At 45.7% G+C, this 6000-nt stretch overlaps 1 protein-coding gene across 1 annotated transcript in view; it reads right to left on the reverse strand.

Moving 5' to 3' along the window:
- LOC309548044 (putative helicase MOV-10) overlaps window positions 1-6000 on the reverse strand; it is a gene marked incomplete at its 3' end in the record, with an annotated part of 200022 nt that overhangs the window by 158623 nt on the left and 35399 nt on the right. The window lies entirely within an intron of this gene.

Raw genomic sequence — 6000 nt, forward strand, 5'->3', positions numbered from 1 at the left:
CCAACATGGCTCACCCTACCGTCCCCCGCAGCCCCCATAAAAAAAAAAAAAAACTCAGAGGGAGTGGGGGCGGTCTATACCCAAAACACCACCAAAAGTGGAAAAAGAAAAAAGTAGGGGCAATGCAGCGCGTCAACCCCTAGAGTGAGGCACAGTCACAGTTCGCAAAAGCAGTCCAAAAAGGGGAAAAAAAAGGAAGAGAAAAAAAAAAAATCAATTGGGACCGGACGTGGGGGTGCACCACAAAAAAGAAAAAGAAGGGGCACCCCAAGCAGGCAATCCCGAACAACAGCAACAATAGAAACAGTTCCTTTTCCAGAGAGAAAAAACTAAAGAAAGGGGGGTAAGGCACCTCAGGGGGGTAGAGCTCCTGGTAAGTGGGCATCCAACAGGGCGGGACAGGCAGCAGTTCCACAGCAGGGAAGGTAGAATACAAAGATGGAAGGTGAGGCAAGGATAGGGGGAGCAGGGCACCGATACCTGTTACCATACTGTCAGTGAAGATGCGTCCACGGAGGTCATCCAGCAGCCAGAAGGGAGATTAACGAGCATCCAGCCAGGCAGCCGCCTCCTCCGGGTCCTCGAAGAATCGGGCCCGATCTCCATCAACGACTCTAAGCTTACTGGGGTACAGAAGGCTGTACTTCAGGCCCTTGTCCCGCAGCCTCTTTCGGATGTCTGTGAAGAGCCGGCGTCTACGCTGAACCTCTGGGGAGTAATCCGGGAACAACAGGATTTTTGCGTTGTCATAGCGGAGGTCCTGTTTAGCACGGGCAGCGGCCAGCAGGCGGTCCCGGTCACGGTAGTTCAGCAGGCGCAGAAGAAAGGGCCTCGGCGGAGCGCCAGGAATCGGAGGGACCGGAGGCACCCTGTGCGCCCTTTCCACGACAAAGGTAGGCGGCATGTCAGTCAACCCCAGCAGGGAGGGGAGGAAGGATTCAGCGAACTCCGCGGGCCTGGCTCCCTCGGCCCGCTCCGGCAGGCCCAGGATCCGGATGTTGTTACGCCGGAGCCGGTTTTCGGTGTCGATGGCTCGGTCTTGCAGCGCCTTGACCTGGATCTGGAGGGCGTGAAGGTCCCGCGAATCAGCGCGGGTAGAGTCTTCAAGGGTAGAGATGCGGTCCTCAGCCTCCGACATCCGGCCCCGGAATTTATCAAGATCGTGTCGGATGAGACTGATGTCGGTGGCTAGGTAGTCGATCTTGGTCGTCAGGGTGTCTTTGCAGGCCTTAATAGCCTCCAGGATGTCCGAGGGAGAAGGGCTGGTAGCCGCTCCCGGATCCCCCTCCGTCTGAGTGCCCGCCGACATCTTGGGAGAAGGAGGCCTCGTGGCCAAGATGGCCGCCGCGGGACCCGAGGACCGCGATGAACTCCCGGAGGATTTGGCCGAACGGAGCTTTCCCGGGGAAAGCGGAGGAGCCCGCGCGGTGCTCCCTGCCCTCTTGGACCCCAGGGTGATAAGAAGGGTGAAGTTAGATGGCTAAATGGATGCCGATGAAACTGAAAGGATGATGCGAGGAGCGGAGCTCGAACCTGGTGCGTCCTCTCTGCTTCACATCCCGGCCACGCCCCCCCGGCTACCGGCTCTTTAGTAAGGATGGGCTGCACCTTAATGGGGACGGTACAGCTCTTTTGGGGAGAAATATGGCCACCAAGTTGGAGGGGCTTTTAAACTAGGAGACGGGGGGAAGGCTCAGAAGTAGAGTCAGTCAGGAGGGAGCAAAGGACAGAAGGCAGTAGTAGAGTCAGCAGTGACAGTAGTTCCATAACGTTAATTGGGGGGTCTGTGCGGGAAAACCTCAGACCAAACAGGAATAAACATAATCCCCATTCACGATCAACTTCCACAAAACTAAGAGGGGTATATGCTAATGCCAGGAGCCTAGCTAATAAAATGGATGAGTTGGAAATGTTAGTACATGAGGAAGACATAGACCTTGTGGGAATATAAGGAAACTTGTTTCGACCCCTCACATGACTGGCTGGCCAATATCCAAGGGTATTCGCTGTACCGGAAGGACATGGTAGGAAAAAGAGAGGGAGGGGTATGTCTCTATGTCAAGAACAATGTAAGGGTGATAGAGAGGAGTGATATTACGGAAGGGAGGAGCATGGAGTTAGAATCCGTGTGGGTAGAACTCCATAGGGAAGAAGAAAAGGGAAAAGTAATTGTGGGGGTTTGCTATAGGCCACCCAACCAAAGGGAGGAGGTAGAGCTGGAATTTATATCACTGTTGGGTAAAGTGGCAAAACTGGGATCAGTCATCATATTGGGGGACTTCAATTATCCCGACATTGACTGGGAAGAGGGGACTACACACTCACAGAAGGCCCGTCTATTCACGGAAACCTTACAGGACAACTACATGTCAAAGTTGGTGGATTCTCCTACTAGAGACAATGCAGTCCTGGATCTATTGATCACTAATGACCCAGACCTAATTTCGGAGGTAGGAGTCCAAGACAACCTGGGCTCTAGCGATCACAGGATGATCACATTTAGTGTAACAATATAACAAGGCAAGTGGGGAACATAAGAACCCTAAACTTTCCAAAATTGTGCTCATTGATGGAAAGGGTAAACTGGGACCAAACCCTGAGATCACTAACCACGGAGGAAAAATGGGAATGCTTTAGGAACATATTAAACAAATGCATCTTGCAGTGCATTCCTATGGGAAATAAATTTAGAAGAGACAAAGCCAAACCTGGCTGGCTAAACGTTACATTAAAAAACTTATTAGGGGGAAAAAAATGGCCTTCAAGAAATATAAATCAGAGGGCACAGTATCGGCTTTCGAGCAATACAAGGAGGCAAATAAGAAAAGTAAATACGAAATCAAAATGGCTAAAATCAACTTTGAGAGACAAATAGCGGAGGATAGTAAAAAGAACCCAAAGAAATTCTTTAAATATATCAACAGCAAAAAAGCTAGGGCAGAGCATATTGCACACATAATTAAAGATGATGGGAGGGGCCAAACTTAGAGCAGGCACAATGCGAGATTTTACTGAAAAGAGCCCCATGGTGCTATAAGAATTTACCAGCAGTAATTAAGAACCACCCAACCATAGGAAATACGTTAAAAACTTGTGTGAAAATATTCCAACAAGAAAAACTTATACGAGAAAATTCTACTTTGTATCCAGTATTAGGGAACCCCCACTTTGAAATAGGATGTCAGGACAAGAAATTCAAGATATTAGCAGAGAAAGGAATATTCCAGATATCAGATTTTGTCTCAGAGACAGGATGGGTAACTATGGAGGAATTAACAGATGCCTCAGGCGATTTTTGTTTAGATTTTTGGAGATCAATTCAATTACGTCACTTTTTAGGGACATTGCAGGTACCATCTCAGGAGGATAAAACTGTTTCACCATTTGAAAAATTATGTATCCAGAAGGGGATTCTGGAACATACAATATCTAAATTATACTCCTTGATAATGTTACCAGTAGAAAGGCGCAAATTACCGTTTCTGAAGGAATGGGAGAGGGAAATGGGCATCACATTCTCAACAGAACAAGAAAATCAAATAATACGGTCAGTATTTTCAACCTCAATGTGCGTTAAAATTCAAGAACTAAATTACAAGATCTTTACCAGATGGTATTATACCCCAGTTAAATTAAACAAAATTTCTGTATCAAATACTGACCGCTGTTGGAGATGTGGGACAGAGAAAGGGACAATGTTTCACATATTCTGGACATGTTCGAAACTAGAGGGGTTTTGGGAACAGATTTGGAGGATAACACAGAAGATTATGAAAGATAACTTCCCCAAAGAACCGTCCCTCTTCCTGCTACACGCCCCTAGTAAACCGGTGCAAAACTATAGGAACTCGATTATGCCCCATCTAGTAAATGCAGCAAAGTTATGTATATCCCTCAGATGGAGAGATATCGAGCCACCTAACATAAACATGTGGGCGAGGAAAGTGGATGAGATAAGCAATTTGGAGAAATTAGTATTATACTCGCGTCAACAAAATGATAAATATGAGGAGAAATGGAAACAATGGAAAAATTATACCAAATCAGAGGAAGGTCAACCGGAACTTATAGAACAAGAAACAGTTCAGCAGTTTGTAGAAAATAGATAAACAAAAACAATAGAAGTAAAAAATTTTTACTTTTTTTATTATTATCAATATTATTATTATTATTTTTTTTTTTTTTTTTTCGGTGTATTGTTTGGACCCCGGGGGACTGGGGAAGGGGAGAAGGAGGGAAAAGATAATGAAAATGGGAGATTTGGGTTTGGTTACAGAATAATAGGAAGAAATTAGTCCCGTATATGGGAAACAGTTGTTGTGTATATTATGATTTTGGTTATTAAGATGTAAAAAGGTATTGATCATATATTCTTGTAACTGAATTTAAAGAAATAAAGATATAATTGGAAAAAAAAAAAAAGATGATGGGAGGATGGTTACAGAGGACACTGAAAAAGCATCCGTGCTGAACGCCTTTTTCTCATCAGTCTTTACACAGGAAAAGGAGGGGTACACGGACCACGACTATATGGTTAGTAGTAATACACAGGTCTTGCCGCTATGGCTAACAGAGGGTGAAATCAGGGAAAGGCTGGATAAAATTAACACAAACAAATCACCAGGCCCGGATGGCGTACATCCGAGAGTACTCAAAGAACTTAGTAAGATTATATCTAGACCACCGTTCCTGATCTTTGCTGACAGTATTATGACAGGAAATGTACCAGGGGATTGGAGGAAAGCTAACGTGATACAGATATTCAAAAAGGGGCAGAGGCATAGCCCGGGAAATTATAGGCCTGTCAGTCTGACATCGATAGTATGTAAACTTCTGGAGGGGATGATAAGGGACTATATCGTAGAGTTTGCTAAAGACAACAACATCATCAGCAGTAATCAGCACGGTTTACAAATGGGCGTTCTTGTCAAACCAATCTCTTAACATTCTACGAGGAGGTGAGCTGTGAGCTAGATAGGGGGAGACCAGTGGATGTGGTGTACCTGGATTTCGCTAAGGCATTTGATACAGTTCCCCACAAGCGCTTAATTTATAAAATAAGGTCTGCGGGTATCGACCGCAGGGTTTGCTCTTGGATACGGAACTGGCTAAAAGGGCGTGTCCAAAGGGTGGTAATAAACAGCGCATACTCAGACTGGTCTGAGGTGGTAAGCGGGGTCCCCCAAGGCTCAGTCCTGGGACCAACCTTTCAATTCAATTTATTCATAAAGAGCATTGGGGACGGGATCAGTAGCTCTATATCAGTTTTTGCAGATGACACAAAATTGGGCAGGGCAATAACTGCATAGCATGAAGCAGATATCCTACAGAATGACCTGGACAAAATAACAGAGTGGGCAATGACATGGCAAATGAGGTTTAATGTGGAGAAGGGCTAAGGTTTTGCACTTGGGGACTAAAAACATAAAAGCACAATACACGTTAGGGGGAAACTCTTGTGGGAATCAAAAATGGAGAAAGATCCGGCAGTCTTGGTAGATGATAGACTAGGCAATAGCATGCAATGTCAAGCGGCAGCTGCCAAAGCCAGCAGAATATTAGCATGCATAAAGAAAGGGATGTATTCCAGAGATAAAACTATAATCCTACCAGTTTATAAAACTCTGGTGCAACCGCATCTGGAGTATTCTGTCCAGTTCTGGTCGCCAGTCCTCAGGAGGGATGTGTTGGAGCTGGAGAGAGTCCAGAGAAGGGCAACCAAACTAATTAGGGGATTGGAGGACCTTAATTATGAAGAGCGTCTGCAATCGCTTGATTTATTCTCCCTGGAGAAGAGACGCCTGAAAGGGGACATGATAGCAATTTATAAATATCTCAATGGTGATCTTGGCATTGAAAAACAGATATTCGGTCAAAGGGATTGCATGAGGACTCGAGGGCATACAATGCGATTAGAGGAGAAGCGTTTTAACCTCAGGCAACGTGCGGGGTTCTTTACTGTTAGGGCTACAAGATTGTGGAATTCTCTACCACAAGAGG

Source organism: Pelophylax lessonae (genome assembly GCF_965119305.1).
Source record: "Pelophylax lessonae genome assembly, chromosome: 2".
Lineage (NCBI taxonomy): Eukaryota > Metazoa > Chordata > Amphibia > Anura > Ranidae > Pelophylax > Pelophylax lessonae.